This window comes from Falco rusticolus, chromosome 18 (genome assembly GCF_015220075.1).
Source record: "Falco rusticolus isolate bFalRus1 chromosome 18, bFalRus1.pri, whole genome shotgun sequence".
Classification (NCBI taxonomy): Eukaryota; Metazoa; Chordata; class Aves; order Falconiformes; family Falconidae; genus Falco; species Falco rusticolus.
In genome coordinates, this window is record NC_051204.1 from 2191338 (window position 1) to 2209284 (window position 17947).

The following is a 17947-nucleotide window of genomic DNA, read 5'->3' on the forward strand; positions in this document are numbered from 1 at the left end:
AAAAAGGTGTCTAAAAACCTTCCCTTCTGTTTAAGAAGGATTGGCTGCAAGCTTCACCTAGCCAAGGGGAAAGTTATGGATGATTCCCAGTACAACTGAAGTGATGCCTCAGCAGTAGGAGTGACAGCACTTTGTGGCCAGGACCAAGGCAAAAAAAAATCACTGGAAAATTCCTAATGTCAGTGGTAAAGTGAGAGAAGCCAAGAGCCAAGACTTTCCAAGCAATGGGGACATGGGTGGGAGCCAGAGATGCCCTAGTAGCTCAGTGTGATGGCATTTAGAAAGGCAGAACGGGGGAAAGAGAGGATGGGCTATGCCTTGTTCCAGGTCTCCACACACTCCAGCACTTGGTCTGTCCTCGTGGCCACAGACACATCGCCAAGGGACCACCAGGGTCCGAAAGTTTTGCTTGGTGACTTAGCTTGGCATGAGCTCAGCCCCCAAATCAGCACTGTAGGGACCAAAAAGCACGTTAGATACACCTCACCTACAGCGTGCAGGGATGGCCGATGTAGGGAAAGCAGAAAGAAACATCTGCACGTGCGTGCATAATATGCAAAAAAAAAAAAAAAAAAAAAAAAAAAGGAGTAATATTTCTTTAGAGCACTTTACTCAGTGCAAACATCTTCAAATTGCAGCCCAGCTGACCGCGGCTGTGCAGCCTCTCAGCAGCCTGATGCCCTCATGCCATTAGCGCATCCTTCCCTCCCCTGCTGTAAGGATGCTCGCAGCAGCTCTCCACTGTCTCTTCATCTCCAGCAGCAGAGACAGGAGAGGGCACAATCCTGCCCTGCTCGCAGCAGGTTGAGCCTGGCGGTTTGGCTGCCCTTCCCTGCAGGGTGCTGGTCCCCACCGGTGAGGTGTGCAGCAAGAGGAGGAGGGCAGCTGGTTTCCGTGTACTGACAGACCCTCCGCTGGCGTCCCCACCGCTCCCGTCCCGACCTCCGTAGCAGAGATGGAGCGATAATATTGATGCGCTCAGCCTCCCCTGCTATTTTCACCTTGCTGCCATGGCAAGAAGCCTGTCAGCTTTGAAGACACTTGGCTGAGGAAGTGTGAAGGACAGGAGAGACCCTCTGAAACGTTTTCCCAGCTGATTATAATAAACATTTATAATATTCATATTATAAATTAATTTTATATTATATAATATAAATATTTTATATAAATATTTTATTTATATTTTCTATACATTATATAAAATTTTTATATAAATTTTATATAATATAAAATAATATTATAAATTATAATAGATATCTCCAGCCCGGTCTCCCCAGACTGGATCCCTTCTGGGGTTGAAGGCTGAGCTGGTCCATGCCTGGTTTCGCATGGGTGGGTGAGGGGCTGTTTCATAGGTTTTCTCCCTTTAATCCCCTATCAGTTAACAAATAATTGCTGGAGCTAATGATGATTACCTCTAGAGTGAAGCCTGATGAGTCCTGGTACTCCCCATGGGATCCTCCAAGCCCTTCTCTCATGACTCCAGACTGCGGTCCCCTCCCAGCCCCAGCTCACCTGCTGTCCCCTGCTCTTCCTTGGCACAGGACCAGCTTTTCCTCCTCTCCTGCTCTGCCTGCCCCAGCCAGCTCCAAAACACCCATACCCTGCCACCCCACAAGTGTTTTAGAGACAGCACGGGCAGCACCGTCAGCAGGAAACCAAGGGACCGAAGCATCACCCCCCAGCATGCTGTTCGCTGCTCCGTGGGCACCTCTCCAGCCCTTTAGTGATAAATTCACCTGCAATGGGCAGGTTTGATCTCCTGGAGAGCCCAGTCAATAAGGCTGTTGGGAAATCCAGAGCAATAGCACAGTCTTGGCTGGTATTACTTGCGTTCCCTCTTGAGGAGCCAGGTAATGGCCACCTCCAGGGTCCATTCTCCATAAGAGACTGCTCCAGTTCAGTTCATGGTCAGGTTTTAGCCTGGGTTGCACCTCAGCACAGGGACAAGAGGAACGGGAAGATACAACCAGTCCCAGGCTCTTGATCTGCTGTGACGGGGCCATTTCCCCAGGGAAACCTTCCAAAGGCAGCAGCGGTCCTGAAGATGTGCAGTGCTCCTCTTGCAGTTCAGCGCTGGCTTCGTAGGAGTAGCTTTGTGTTCTACAAAATACAAAGTTTAATTGTTTTCTGCTGCCTTCCAAAAGAAATTGTCACTTTTCTGTTATGACCTGCCCACCAGCCTCTGTGCTAAAGGTCAGCTCATTTATTTTTGTTTTCTCGTCCCAGCGAGTATCTTCACACCCTCATGTGAGGTACAAATCCCTCAGAAGGGCTGACTTGGGTCACAGATTAGTTTCATTATTACGCATTTTATCAAATGGGGTTTATTGTGAATGGAAACTCAGTCACTGAGGAGTTTTCATGCAATTAACTGGTTTTGCTGAGAAATTAATCAGTTTTGCTGCATAAACTGACTTCTGAGGTTAAACTTCTCCAGCTGGATCTATACCAATATGCCAATAGTTTTGGGAGCCCTTGGGAGGCTTTCAGGGAATTAGCCATTCATTTTTCATTTATATAATGCTTTTTGAGCCCAAATGGTCCTAAACCACTTTGCAAATTCCTTTTCCTTAGTTGGCGGCCCACTGAGCTACTCCGAAGGCACCCTGCATCCAGAGGATGCTCCTCCAGGCACAGAGACATCTCCAATGCCTGCAGCTTTCCATCCTGCCACCGCTGTGATTCCAGCAAGGTTGCGGTAATCATGATGAATATTAGGGAAATTCAGCAAAGAAACACTTCATAAATCAAGACAATTTAAAAAACATTAGCATTCAAAGCATATATAACCCCGGTTTTACACCACGCTACAGTTTTTTGGTTGGTGGTTTGCATACACCAGCTATGCACCAAAGACATTAATTTTTGTTATAAAATGCCAGGCAGTTTTACCTGGGTTCAGCTACAAAACAGGAGCAGAAGAGCAAAATCTTAACTGCTGCACAGGCAGGTGGCACAGATCTACCCAGCCTTTTGCCATCACCTTGCAAAGCCCCTCACCGTAAATGCCTTTCTCCCCTCAGAGGTATCCCATCACCTGCTTTGCACCGATTTATTCTACAGGCAGCTGCTCTCAGCTGTTTAGAGGCTTAACCCCCTGTTTTGCAAAAGAATTTCTCTCCCTTTGGCATAGCACTGGCTTCCAGTGTCAATCCAGACATGCAAGGTGAAAGAGCTTCTTCCAGGAGAGCACAAGAGGTGCTGGTGGCTTTGGCCGGAGCACGCTGAGCTGGGGAGAGCCTTTGACCTGTCCCATAGCCCAGAGTTCAACCCTGCAAACAGCAGAGGCAGTTAGGGCTAATAAATCCGAAATAAACCAATTAACCTATCCTAAGATATAAAAGGCAAGAGGAGAGGTGAGTTAAAGGTGTTTGGGCATGACCACGTTTGAGGATGGACAAAATCATCATAATGATGGACAACCCCAAGGTATTCTAAAGAACAATGAGGCTGCATTTATGAATTTATGAGGTTGCATCAAAAGCTGGTGATTTTGCTCCTTTGCTGGGGCATTCGCTGCTTTCCTGGGATCCTGGGGATAATGGGAGGAGAGCAGTGGCCTGTTTCAGAAAGTCCCATGGCAGCAATTCTGTTTAATTGTGCCACTAAGGAGACGAAGCCCCACCGAATGGCCTGGCACTGGAGCTGAACCCATCCCTCCCACAGGGCTGCTGGTTCACAGAATTGACACCAGGCTCAGGAAACAAGGCTGGTTCCCGAAACCACAGTTCCCAGGATCTCATCATTTCATGGGAACACCAGCACTCATTTTTACTTCAAGCAGGTTCCCAGCTTTCCTGGAGTCAGAAAAAAAGAAAAAAAAAAACCAAAACCCAAAACCACAAACCACAAGCTTACCTTGAAACAGCACTCAAAGGCTTAGAACTAATGGAGGAATAAAAGGGATCTGCCACCCCCTTTTGAAAATCTTGTGCTTTTCAAGGACGTGTCCTGATCCAGGGTTCTGAGCCTCTGATCTGTGCATGGCCGTGGATGCAGGGACCATGGGAGTGGAGCATCTCTGAGAGAGATGGGATGGAGCTGATCCTGCAGCCCACAATGAATGGGGGCTACGCTCGTTCCCAAGCACTGATGCTATTCCCCTCTCTCAGCACAGGAGGGGAAAAAAAAAATTACAATCAGTGACTGCATTTCCACTCCTGGGAATTAAAATCTTTTCAAAGGCGCTCAGCTCATGGCCTCAGTAATACAGCATAAACATGCAAATCCCAGGAAAAGCCTCCCCACGCAGCATGCCAAGCTTTCACTCCCTCCCAGACCCATCTGTCTTTTTAGGGGAAGCACTGCTGAAGCACATGCGGCTGTTGGACCTGGGGAACTGCCGCTGCAGGTGATCAGCTGCGTCTCCTGGCCGGGAACAAAGCAAATCGCACTGAACAAGACAAGTGCAGATGGCAGCTTTCTAACAAGGCTGATGCACCCACGATGAAACAGCCAGGGCACGTCAAGGAGCGTTCAACAAGCGCCAGGGATGGTTCCCAAGCCTGCAGCACCTTGGGGTAGCTGCTGAACTCAGGAAGGGGTGTTGCTGGCACCGTGTGTCTGGTGAAGCTGGTGGCAATGTTCTTCCTCCCAAAGCACGGTCCGGCTGCAGGGAAACAGCTTTTTCCATTTTTAATCCGATCCAGGCCATGCAAAGTGATGATACTTTTTGCCAGGCTTGCTGGCGTGGAAATACCTGAAGAGCACAGTGCTGCGGAAAGACGCTGCTCTTGCCCCTGTGCTGCAGATCTGGGGGCTTGTCCCCACCTGTGGCTCCGTTGCCCGTCCCACCTGACTGTACGACACCGAAACAAGGGCAGGGTGCTTCAGTGTAGGCAGGCAGAGGTGAGGGAGGTGGGAGAGCTCAAGTTATACCCTCTTATTGAGAAGGACCCCTCTGGTATCACCCCAACCCCAGCGTCCTGTTCTCTGCTTCGCTCCAACCCCAGCCACGTGAGACGAGCTCAAAGCAGCGGAAGATCAACATATAAAGCTGATGATTTATTCTGCCAACGTTTGTGCTGATTACTGGGGAGAAAGAAAAAGAACAGAGCTGGGATTACGGTCTTAATAAGGGCGAGCGCTTATTGTGGTATCTCTTATTCTCTTTGTAACAGTTGTGCTGGAGCTCTTGCAGAGTTACACCGATATCAGCGTTACAGCATCATCCCCCAGCGCAGCCTCAGCAGTCCCAGTGGCTGTAATAAGTGAAAATCTCTCTTGTTGATGCCAGGGCTCAACCACGTGCTGATCTCTGGCTGCAGCAAGCTGCCCATGCACGGGGTGAGGAGAAAAACAAGCCTGCTGCCGACAAGGCTCTGCATCCTTATTAATATCCACCGGGATCTTCCTCTGCTCGCAGCTGATAGCGCTTGGGGAAGAGAAACTCCAGAGCGCTGCAGCAGGTCCTGCAGCTGCCAAGCATTGCACTCGTTGATGCAAGACTGCACCATGCTGCAACGCAGCCCTTGCATTTTTAGCTGGCCTGTGGCTCTCTTAGGGACAGGACCCACGTTCAGGCTCTGCGGTTTCAGGGTGCGTTAGGGTGGCAGATGATGGAGCTGCCGGGATGGCTCCACCTTCCTCCAGCTCTGCTCCCCTCCAGCATCACCATGCCCAGCACCCTCCCCTCCACGCAGCCAGCCCTGCACCCACGGGTACACCACACCTGGGTGCTTGTGACCCACCTGTGGGTCGAAGGAGAAGCCACCACCACACGGGACAGCCCAGCTCACCGAGGCATCTCAGCACCAGCACAAACAGGCAGCTGCCGGTGGGCTGCAGTTCTCCCACCCCCTTCCAGCAGCGTGGTCCTGCAACGATCCCCCTCCTTCCACAACAACCGTCGAGTGCCTGCCAGGTTACGTGACATCGAGCGATTCGCACTTGGCCGAGTTGAACACTTTACTGAAAATCAAGATATATGAACGCCTAGCGCCTTCGCTTCATCCCCTAATTTAGCAGTTCTATCAAAAATGTAATTAAGTTTGTCTAGCATGATTTGTTCTTAATAAACCTGAGCTGCTCGCAGTTCTGCTATCCTCTCGGTGTTTATAGCTATTAATATTTGCCCAGCAAATTTGCTGGGATTTGAAATGAGATTCATATAAACTTGTATATATTATCTAATTAATAAACAATACTAATATACAAGTAGAAGCAAATGAGTGGTGCCCAGCGCCTGCACTTTGCTAGCTAATTAATTCTGCCACCAGTCCCTTTTGCAGAGTGGGCTTCAGCTCCCCAGCACAGCCATGTGGATGCTGGCATGGAGGCTCCGGCACGGTCCTCAAGCCCAGAAGGGATGAAAAGTCAGCGGGACATCAGAGCTGCTTCTGTGCCTCAGCCCAAAGGCCCCGTGTCCCCTCGGTCCATGGCAGCAGACTTTGCCTGGAGAAGAGAAGAGGGATGTCCTCTGACCCTCCTCCTGGCTCCATCTGTCACCCTGCGGCTGTCAGTGCTTCGGGGACTTCCCAAGCCCCCAGGAACACCACACCATCACGCCTGGTAGCCTTGTCCTCCCCATCCCCTGCTCTGAGACGGCATCTCCTGGTGGGACCATGGGCATTGCCTGCCCTGCTCTTCTCTCTGCTAGATTAAAGCACCTTTTAATATTCGTGTTTTCCCTGTGAAGATAATTAAGCACCACAATGAAATGATAAATGATTAAAGATCCTCTTTTTTTTTTTTTTTTTTTTTTTTTTCTTACCACACCAAACAGCCTTTGCCCAGAGCACTTTTAGGAAGTGTCCCATGGAAGCTAGTTTCCTATGGATGTGTGTCTGTTTTCTGTCCCATACCACACATGGGGACATCAGCCCTTACCCTGGGCTCCTGGGTCCTCTCCTGCGCCATTGCACGCCCATAACGTTAGCTGCCATGCAAAAAAGTCTCCTTGAGCATCTTTGGCGCTGCAGCAGCCAGAAGAAAGTCACTGGCTCCTTTAGAGATGTGTTTCTAGAGAAATCAAACACATGGATGGCTAAAAGGCTCTCATCTATACAAACCATTAGTTCAATAATACATTAAAATAAATGTCAGTCTTAGGTCACAGCGTATTGTGAGGGGAGATGACACAAGCCATTCGCCCCCATCGCCTCTGCATGATTCTCACCACACCCTTTAAATATCTCCAGAGAAGAGTTTAAAAGAAAGGCTGAAAATCTAAATCAAACAGCTTTTTTTGATGGGAAGTTGGCATTTCAGCAGAATGAATACATGCACAGAAAACAGAAAGCAAAAAAAAAAATAGAAAGGATAATAATCCAACAAGAAATTACAGAAGAAGGTTTTGGTTTCTCAGAAGTTCTTTTCTTTCCTTTTCCAGTTAAAAGCCCACGTTTTCTGCAGATAGCCTCCATGTCCAGCCTGGTGCTTGCTGGAGGCTTGGGACATGTCCAGCCTGGGATGGGGAAGGGGATGCTGAGACCAAGCTCGAGGCAGTGGGTGATGCTGAACAAGGGACAAAGCCCAGAGCCAAGCTTCGAGGACAAGGTGCAGGAGCAGGATTACTTCTCTGCACCAAAAAAACCAAAGCATCCATCTCTGAACAGAGCAAAATTCACACATTTTGATGATTTGCCCCAAAACCCCCACAGGGCCGGTCTGCAGCCCCTTTCCCCATCACCTGGAGCTGGTGACAGAGGGCTCTGCTCCCTGCTCTCCTCCTGGCAGCCACTTCATGCCATTCCCCACTCTGAGGCATTTAAAGGAGCATTTGTAGCACAAAGTAGATGTTTACAATTTATAATGGTGTTTCAATTATGGGCTGGGAAAGCGCCTGGAATTGAGCCTGTCTCCATTATTTATGGGCAGTGTAATCCTAACCCAATAGATACCTCTCACCAAGAAAGCTAACATTTTTCACTGGAGCACTGAAAGCAATACTTCATGCTAATAGAGTCTGTTATCAGAGGGAAATAAGCTTGCACAGCCAGCTCGCCAGCTCCCCAGAGAAGAACATCTTTAAAGTACGGGGATCCAGAGGTCTTGATCAAAAAGCAACAGGCTGCTAAACCCAGACATCTGCTTTTGGGATGCACCCAAGAAAGCAAAAGATGGGGCCGGGAGAAGGAGCAGGGACGTCCCCCTCCCACCGGGTGCAGGGATGGAGATGGAGGAGAATGGGGCAAGATCCTCATCCTTCCCGTGCTGACAGTATCCCTCCCCATTCCTTGTGCTGCATGGGGCTCAGCTGGGAATATCTGCATTTGGAGACTGTTTCACACCTCTGTGACACCCCAGTTTTATCCAGAGCTTGCTACTTGTTTCTTCAAGAGGAACTAGCCATCGCGCAAGAGGGACAAGGGATGATCAGACCAGCTGAACCAGGACACAGTGCCAGGTGCTCCCTGGGACACTTAGGACACCCACCTGCTTGCTTTTTCCTTGCCTATAAGGGAGGACCTGCCTGCTGGATGGTGACACCAGGGCTTACAACACTTCTTGCAGCCTGGCAGGAGAGGAGCTCCAAAGCCAGCAGGTCTCAGCCACGTTTTGGGGGGAGCAAATCTTGTCTTGGTCTGTGCCTGCACAGAGTGGTCCATAACAGATTCCTCTAAGCATCCTTGTCCAGGGTGCACAGGCTGAAGGGCCTCTAGCACAGTGAACGATGTATATATAAATTATAGTCTTGGCTCATTAAGGTCCACGAGGAGCTAGATTCTTAAATAAACCCTTTCCACTCTCCCTAAATATCTCCCCCCGCTCCTCCCCCAAAGATGCATGCTGGGCTGTGAGAAGAGCAGCGGTAGTGGGGCGGTCATCTTCATCTCTATCTTGATGACCTTGATTTTGCATGACAAGCTGCATACTTAATTAATTAAAAAAAACAACCCTCCATTCCTTCTAAAGGGCCATTATTTTCATTTTGACAGGTAATTACAAGAGAAGAAATGATAAATCTTCCTGAACACTGTTTGTCTTTAGCAGAGGCATTAATTATGGATGTTTTAAAGCTGAGGCTGGATGTAGGCTGAAGACGTGTCAATGGATGAAGAAGTGCTCAAGACCACCTTGAGCATGACTTCCTGATGGGTAGGCCCATCACCGCATTTCTTCCCATACCAGAGGAAGGATCGTGCTTATCTGAAGCTCCATAGCAGAAGAGAGGGATTGAAACAGCTAAATAAAATTCACTAGAGAAACTCATAACGGCATGACACACTTGGCCTCCGGAACTCATTGCCATCATATATCATCTGGCAGCGTTTAAAAAGGGATCACCGTTTTATGCAGATAATAAGAAAATCCAGAGTTATATCAAAGGGGGAAAAAAAAAAGAGAGAGAGAACCAAGATATTCTGTGAACAGTGGAAATAAGACAGCCTGACCTCTCATGCATTAGTGTGCTCACTCCCTTAAATGTGCATCCCACAGCAATTCCAGCTTTTCCCCATTCCTCTGGAGGAAGAGGAGCCCACCACCTCACTGGCTGGCAAACCAGCTGCTTCCAAACTCACCATTTAACGGCCCAGTTCTTCCCACCTTCCTCTTGGAGAAGGCATTATTAATCTGGGTCCCTCTTCTCTATCCAACCATCTCCACAAAAGCCGTGGGATCTCCATCAGCCCTCAGACCATGCTGTGGACGGAGACCAGACACTGCCGTCCTCGTGCCCCCATGTCCCAAGGGCTGCCAAAATGCTGGCATGCCAGCAAAGACGGTGCTTTTTTTAAGCTGCCATGGCTATTATTTGCTTCTCACCTCACCCACTGCAGCTCTAAAAGGCAATTCATTCTGGTAGAGGTGTTAAACCCAAGTCATCAAAGCACCCGAGACAGCCAGAGAAGTACTTTCACTCAGACCTGGCATGGAAACAGCAGCTCGGATGAGCCCAGGTTGACCTTGCTTCTGGCTACGAGCCAACCCGCTGCTAACACACAGGTAACGTGGAGGGGTCCAACTAAACGGCCATTAGCCTTTTCTGAGGCACGAAAGCCATTTACATCCCCCAGCCCAGGAGCTCCACAGGCAGTCACTGTGTCACTGGTGGGCAGGACGTGGTGTGGGGCACTGGCTGAAAGGATGCAAAGGGACCCGGTTCCACCAGGAGCACAGATGGCCCAGAAAGCATCCTCCCATACCGCTGCCCCTTCCTGGCAAAATATTAAATCGGTAGAGATCAAATTCCCTTTCCTTGGTTTCTATTTCAGCTTTGCAATTGTCGTACCGCAGAAAATGGGCTCATCCCTTCCACGTGTTGCTCCAAGGAGCATCCCTGTGCCAGGACTGCCCAGGAGGAAAGTCCACATTCTGCTCCCACTCCATGGAAAGAGCCCATCCCACATCCGAGCCCAGCGAGGAGGTACAGCAGGATGGAGCAGCAGCTGGTGGGATGCTGGAGACACCCCCTGGGAGAAGAGGTCCAGTTGCCAAGGAGATGATGCTCTCCCATCCCGCTCTCGCTCCTGACCTTTCAGCTTTAAATGATTTTCTGCCTGGCTATAGGAAAAAGCAAAGGCATTTAGTACATCTGTAAGTGTCATTAGCAGGCTAATTTGCACAAACTGTAGTTGTAACTATCATTAAGAGGGCGATTTGCAAAGACCAGCAATAAGTCAATTAGAGTTGATGTGATATTAAAATCAGTGCCTGTCCGCAGAGGGGAGCTGACAGGTGGGTCGGACCCCTCCGTGGTGGCCACCTCCTGCTTTTTCCAATCTGCCCACAAAGTCCAGCTTAAACAGAAGGATTTAGGTGGTGTCCAGCTACCCAAGCTGGCAGCCGCTCCAGAAATTTGTCAGTGCTAGACTAATGCATGTGGTGGGGCCCTGAGTGCTCCGGGGGAGTGTTGGCGTAGGGATAAAGGACCCAGCAGCATCCCATTGCCATCGACTTACTGGGAAGGGCTTGGCCAGGGGGATCTGGTGGGCCAGGCATCAGCAGGAGCACACTGCCAGAGCGCATCCACGCCAGCGTTTGTCCCAGCAGCGCTTTAGGGGAGGATTTCTCTCATCCTGGAAAAAAATGGATTCAGCTGAGAAAGAAGCCAGCTTTCGCAGACTGACAACACATTTGGGTGCAGATCCAGGCAAATCCGGGCTGATGGAAGGTGCCAGGTGGCAGGTGCTCACCCCACTTCCAGACCCTTCCCCAAGCTGTGATCTCGGCTCCTCTACAGGCTCATGCAGCCTTTGTATCCCATTACCACAGAGGGCTTTTCCCCTGGCTACGAGTGCTGGATTCTCATTTTTGCTGGAAAGCTGAGCTCTCCGTCACCCCAGAAGAGAGGCTGCTGCCCTCCAGCCCCCCCAGCCTCCCTGCCCCTCCACGTGCTCTGCGGCGGTGCAGGTTTCCATGCTTTTCTTTCCACGCTTTCCTCGCCAAAGGGCAGGGACAGCATTAAGACATCACAGCAGGGCCCTGAACGCTGGGCTGGAGCCACGTGAAACACAAACCCTGTCGATAAATAACCGACAAGGTAGAAAAGGCTCCATAGCCCATCTGTCAGGCGCACGCACCTCTTTTGCATTTGACTTTGCCCAAAGGAAAATAAAAAATTCACTGCAAACCACCGTGAAGGTTTTACACATGCCCAAGATGAGCCCATCCCGGGTACCTAAAGATGTCCCCCTGGAGAGGCATCCTGCCCTTGCAGATGTTATCACATCCCTGGATGCATGAACTAAGCCACAGTCACGCTGGAGTCACTTGATTGTTCTTTGAACAGCCTCAGACAGAAGCAAAGAATAAATCGAAATTATTAAACCCCTTAATCACTTCTTGTCACCAAGCACAGAGAGAAGGGATGAGGTTGTAAGCACCATCAGTGGTGGAGCCAGACAAGAAACCCCACTATGGGGCTGAGCAAAGGTGAAGGTGAGCAACCAGTGACGGTCACCTCTGCCCTGGACATCTGTCCACCACCTGGGTGACCACACCAAGCCTCTGAGGCTTTCAGGGGCTTTTTGGTCCCCACTTCACTTGAGCTTTTCATCCTAGTGCCTCTCTCCACTGTGAGTATCGTGGGGACAACAGTGCTCCTCTCCCACGCAGGAACGCTACGAGGATGAGTGCACTGAAGGCTGTGAGATGCTGAGACACATTACTATGGTAACAGGAGTACCGCACACCTGAGACAGACCTGGAGGAGGCGGCCTCGACAAAAAGAGCAGAGAGGGGCAGAAGAACAGGAGAACTTATTCTAACCCTTGCCAGCTGGGAGCAGACCCCATGCCACCACCCAGGCTGATGAGGACATTCAAGAAGAGGTGAAGGAGATGAGCTCTGCTGGGAGCCTCCTCCCACAAGTTGGCCATCACTTAAGGAGATGATGTCCCCGAGCTCACCTGCTGCACAGCACATTAAATTAGCTGGGGCACCATGTCCGGGGCAGGGAAGAAGAATAAGGTTACAGTGTGGTGGGGGAAGGGTGGTTTGAGACCCATGGGTACCCTGGAGTGTCTGGGGAAGACAAGGCTTGTCTGGCACGGGGACAACTGCAGACACATCCCGTGGCTTTGAAGCCCCCTGTTCCCCAGCTTACTCCTTGTTCCCCCTTGCTGCAGATTCATCAAATGTTCAGCCATCAAGACCAACCCTCTCAGCACCACAGGCCACTTCATCTCCCCCAGTTCCCCGATAACTCAGGGGGGCATGAAGCATCTCTCAAACCATCCAGCCTGCACGGGAAAACCCACCTCTTCCTTAAGAGTTTTCCTCACATGGTTAATCACCCTGACTGCCTGAAGCACGGGTCTCAGTTCTCATCCAATTCCCTCCCAGCCACGGCTTCCCTCTCGTACCTTTATTCCACGGGATATTTTGCTCTTCCATAGATGCAATAAGGCACCTCATGGTCTTATTTTGGAGGGACTGAACAGCACAAACTCTTTCCCCCCCCTATCAGACGCTTTCCTCTGTTCACCCATCACTAAAAAACATAATGCAAAAGAACCTATCCTGCATCCCTCTCAAAGGGTGATGCTTCATAAATTCATTTTATTCTCCTCACCTGCATAAAAACTGCTCACACAGGTGTCTCAGGGCTTGCAAAAGGGACGTTTTTATCATTTAGTCATTGAAGGTTTTCAAACCCCTTAATTATATGCAATTCATAGCGGTGTGAAGAAGCTGAACAGTATCGGCAACTTCTGTAACAATCGACACAAAAGCATCTTCCAAGTGTCTCTTTTATGTGGTTTTGCCCATAATCATGGCAGGGAGATAAAGTTCTGTAATTTATTTCCACTAATATAGTCAGGCAGCAATTGACGTTTTTTATGAGGGTGAATATGTCTGTGGGATGTACTAATGTTTATAGGCTAGTAAACTTGATTTATATGGAATAGGCTGCGTCTCTATTGGTAAAAGCCCAGTGTTTCTAGGAGAGCTAATATGATTTGCATTGATGAGATTAGTATCAATTAAGTGCTCCCAGGTTTGCAGAGCACGGCTGATCCGTGATTTCCACCTGCTCTGACCCCCGCCGGTGAAGGGGCTGCTGGCTTTGGTGGCAGGGAGCAGCTGCTGGACCCCACCAAGCACAAACCTCAGGGAATTCGGCCGCTCTCTTTGGTCCCAGCACCAGCACCAGTGGGGCTGCTGACGCAGGAGGTGCTGGCTCCGCTCGCCTCTTGATCCCCACATTTGAGGCGATACAATTTACTGGGACGGGCACAGCATGGCCGCGCACGCTGCAGGGCAGGGCAGGAGCATCGTCTGGCTGTGCCTGCTTGTCCCTCCTGCCCAGTGACCCTGCGGAGCCAGGGGGAAGGTGGGGAAGGGACTTGACGGCTCCAGCAGCTCTGTCCGTGCTCATGAACAGGCTGGTGGCGGTGGTGTCTCAGTGCCCTCTTGTGCCCAAGCACAGAGGGTTTATGGAGGGGCTGAGCCCAGGGAGGTGCTGATGTGAAGGTCTCCTGGGGAGTTTTGGGAAGAGGGGAGAAGGTTTTCCACCGGGATCAACCCCCTTCGCATGATCCTGACCTAATGCCTAAACCCCACGAAGAGAGAAAACCGCATTAAAGTCAGGCTCAGTGCATTTCAACACCGGGTGCCTCGGATGGCGAGGGTGGTCTCCCATACGGGGGAAAGCAGGGGGGCCTGGGGTGAGTCCCTGCAGAGGTGGCACAGCGAGGCAGCCCATCGCTGCCGGACAGGCGTGGGAGCAAGCGATGGGGCTGGAAATGACACCAGGGATGTGCCAGGAGAACCAGCTCACCTGCTAGCGTGGGTGCAGCTTCCCGGCACGGTGTCTCCAGGACTCTCAGCATCCACAGGCTGTCCTAAGCTGTTTCTTCTGCCACTCTTTTCCCCCTCAAAGCACCTTGGCTTGGCTGGAAAACACAGGATTTATCCCAGCTCTGTCCCACGGTACCAAGTGCCACACAAACCATCTGCTCTCCAAGCCAGCCTTTGCCACCTGACCTGGGGGGACAGAGAGGGGTTGTCCCCAGCCTCCAGGCAACACAAGCCAAGCCAAGCCCATCACACAACCTTTTAGTGGTGGATGGGTTTTGACAGGCTTCAGTGTCAGCCTGAAAGCTTACAGCTGCCAAAAGACACTGGTACGGTGAGATGACAAACTCAATCTCATTACACCTCGGAGCAGGTTGAACAGGAGCCGTCTTCCCAGCATTGCTTTAACTCCTCCTGGCAGAGAAACCTTCCCTGCACAGGTAAATAATTTAAAACCTGAGTTACCTGACTGAGAGCTCAAAGCTTAATCGTGTGCTTTATGCGAGGTGTCAGGCAGCGCTGTGTCACAGGTTGGACCCAGGTGGAGCTGGGACAGACTGGGGTAGGCATCGACTTGCAAAGACTCATAGCTGGATGAAGATTTTGCAGCAGCCAGCCTGGTGATGACACAAAAAGCAGATAATTTCCTTCCAAAATGAGAAACACATCTGCTCAGGTGAAGGAAGTGATGTCCTCTGAGCTTGGCATCTGCTCACCCCAGGACCAGCATCCACACCGCTGGGAGACTTCCACCAACAATCAGCTCCAGCCCTGAGACGCTGAGGGGCACCACAAAGCCAGTGGTCCTACAGCTGGGAGGGGGAACTGTCTCCAGTGATGTCACCCTGCCAGCAAGGGAAAACCAGGAGCTGTTGTCCATGGATTCACAGGCTGAGGCTGCAGCTGCCCTGGAAGCAATGGGGTGATGGATGGCCAAGAGGCAGAGCAGGCTCACTTCCAACACATCTGCAAGACGCAACGTGGTCATGGCTGGAGGCTGTGGGTGGGATGAAGCACTGCAGGGTCGTACCTGGTGGTGGTGCAGTCCCACGCGTGGGCTTGACATATTGAGCCCTCTGCTGTGAAATGCCCCTGCCACTCAAGCTTCTGCATCAGTCATGAACCAAAGCCATCTCCATCCCACCAGCGCCAATAACTTTTTGCTTTAATGGTCTCCTGGGCTCTTGGTGGCCACCGGTGTCTGGGAAGGAGTTTAACACGTGGAGAGCATGTCCAGGGCTTGCACCAGACCAACTACTTCAGTCCCCCAAGAAATAAAATCTAACAATGGTAGAATCTGCAAAATCCAGATCTTGGCTGGTGGTTCCCTAGTGATTCCCCTCAGCCCTTCCTCCAGAGAACAGCTTTTTTTTGGAGATATCCGCAGACGTCTTGGCCCCGGGGGCTCTGTGCCTTTCCTTGACATGGTTGAAGCTGCTCATCAAACAGCATTGGTCCCTGCTGCCTTCCTCCGCCACCCGTGACTGTCCATCTGGGAGATTTTTCCATCTCCCAGGAGCATTACTGTGATAAGCTGAATATCTCTCTTCCATCCCCAAAGTATGAATTGGCCACCAGCATGGATTTGCAATTTATATGTTAATTGTATCTGCCTCCAGGGAATGTGCTGACCTCCAGAAAGGGAGTTTTAATTGAAAAATATGCAAAGGATGCTTCTGACTTCATCCAGAGAGGAAGTTTCCCCTGGTCTGTGCAGGCAGCTGAGAACAAGCAGTCTTTCCGGAAAGGCACTGAGCTTCACCTACACTAACGAATGGGGTCTTGCTAATTAGGTTTCAGCCTGTGCCACATAATAGGAGAAGAAGCCAGAGTAATCACGTTTGCTCCTAGCTGGCAAAGAGAAGGTCCTTTAATCAGCATTCTCTGGGCTTTGACCCCCGTGCTAATGATCTGGCACCTGGTGGGATGCTGGAAAAGTTCAAAATTTTAAGAGGAACTCCAGCAAATTAATTGTTGGGGTCTCCACACATCTGAAAATCTCACGAGATAAAACCAGCATTCGAGTAAGTGGAAAAGATGGTGTGGTGCCTAGTGTTCCTGGAGGCTCCAGACTTTCTGCATTAAGGCAAAAAGGAAAGTAGGATGTTTCCCCAAGTGCCTGCTGAACCCCGGAGACAAGACTGAAACAGAGAGGGACTGCTAAAGCTGCCAAAGCTCTCAGGCCACAAAACAATTGCAAAGATGCACCCACTAGGAACTGGAAACACCCATGGAGATGTTCCTGCCCAGCCTGGCTCTGCTTTCCTGCTGGGAAACTGGCACCATGATTTATTGGCAACGCCTGCCCCATGCAAGGAAATCTCCTGCCGGCAGCAGCAGACCAGGCGGATTGGGATGGAGGATTTTCCACTGCAACAGGGGTGGGAAAACTGGGGAGATGGGGCAAGAAGCAACTTGCTGAAGGTCATTCAGCAAACCAGAGACAGGAGGAGGACCTGGAGTCCTGGCTGCTGGCCCATGCTTGTCCCCAAGCCCCGGGGATTTTTGTGCGCTCACGGTAAGACAACGGGAAGAAAACAGAGCTGGAAAAGCAATAAAACCCTAATCCTCACAATCCTTGCCTTCTTTCCCCGAAAGCCCATCGTTTCTGCAAGGGCCCTGCGGCATCACAGCAGGATGCCTTGTACCTACCGACTGCATTGCAGAGCACACACGCAGGCAAATTAAATTACTGTTGTGCTGGCATTTCTTCATCTTAAGCCTTTTGTTTATCTACCTTATTTCCAGAAGTTTATTTGGGTTTAGGAGCATCTCTTACATTTCAGCAAAAGAAAAACAACAAAACACAAGGGGTAAGGATTCTCTGCTTTAGATTTCTTCCTTATCTATGAGTAGGAAAAGCAGCTCTGCACTCTGGAGAATGGTTTCCCCATGGGAAAGGGAACTGGTGCCCAGCACGGCCCACTCTGAAACAAAGCAGGAAAATGATCTTGGCAATTGCACGATGACCAGCAGAACTACATGTGTCCTCCACAGGAATGAAGACCCATCATCGCCACTAGACTTAAACCCTGTAAGAGGGAAAGGGCTGAAAGAGCCTTTTCTAACCATTAATATGTAGGAAGTCTGCTCTGGGGAAGGTCTTCAGCAACAACCGCGATGTTAAGAGGCTTCACCATCACCTTCAGATGGGTTTTGCCTGTGCCCAGTGCCCAGGACACCGTGGTGAAGCTGCTGAAGGAGAAAGATCATCACTTTTACTGCCCATCCTGGTGCCTTCACTGAACAGACAAGGACTACACCATACCCACATTGTCCTCCAAGTCCTAGAAATCTTCCCAGAACCACTGGCAAACTTTCTGCGATGGCAGAGAGCAACTAAATCTGCAGCAAGTTTATGATGCCAGCCCAGAGATCAACTCATCAGATGCACAACTCCCAGGCACAGAGTGCAGTCCCCAAGCATCATGCGCTGCCCTGTGCCACCACCGAGAAACTCCCACGCTGGAGCAGTATTTCAGCCTTTCATGGGATTTCATTAAGGGTTATTAACTGCTTTGTAATCACCACTGGAGCAGGGTTTCGTGTTCTGCTTAATGAAGTGTCAGTGCTTCTGAAGGGATGTGCTTTAATGATGGTTTAAGGCTGCCATGGAAGCGTGCAGGCGGGGAGAGAGCCGGACAGTGGGGAAACCGGGATGAGCACAGCCCCAAGCACCAACTGCCCCCAAACCTCATTTCATCTCCATTTCATCCAGGCACAGGGGTCCACCACCGGGACCAATTCAAACAGCAGGGGA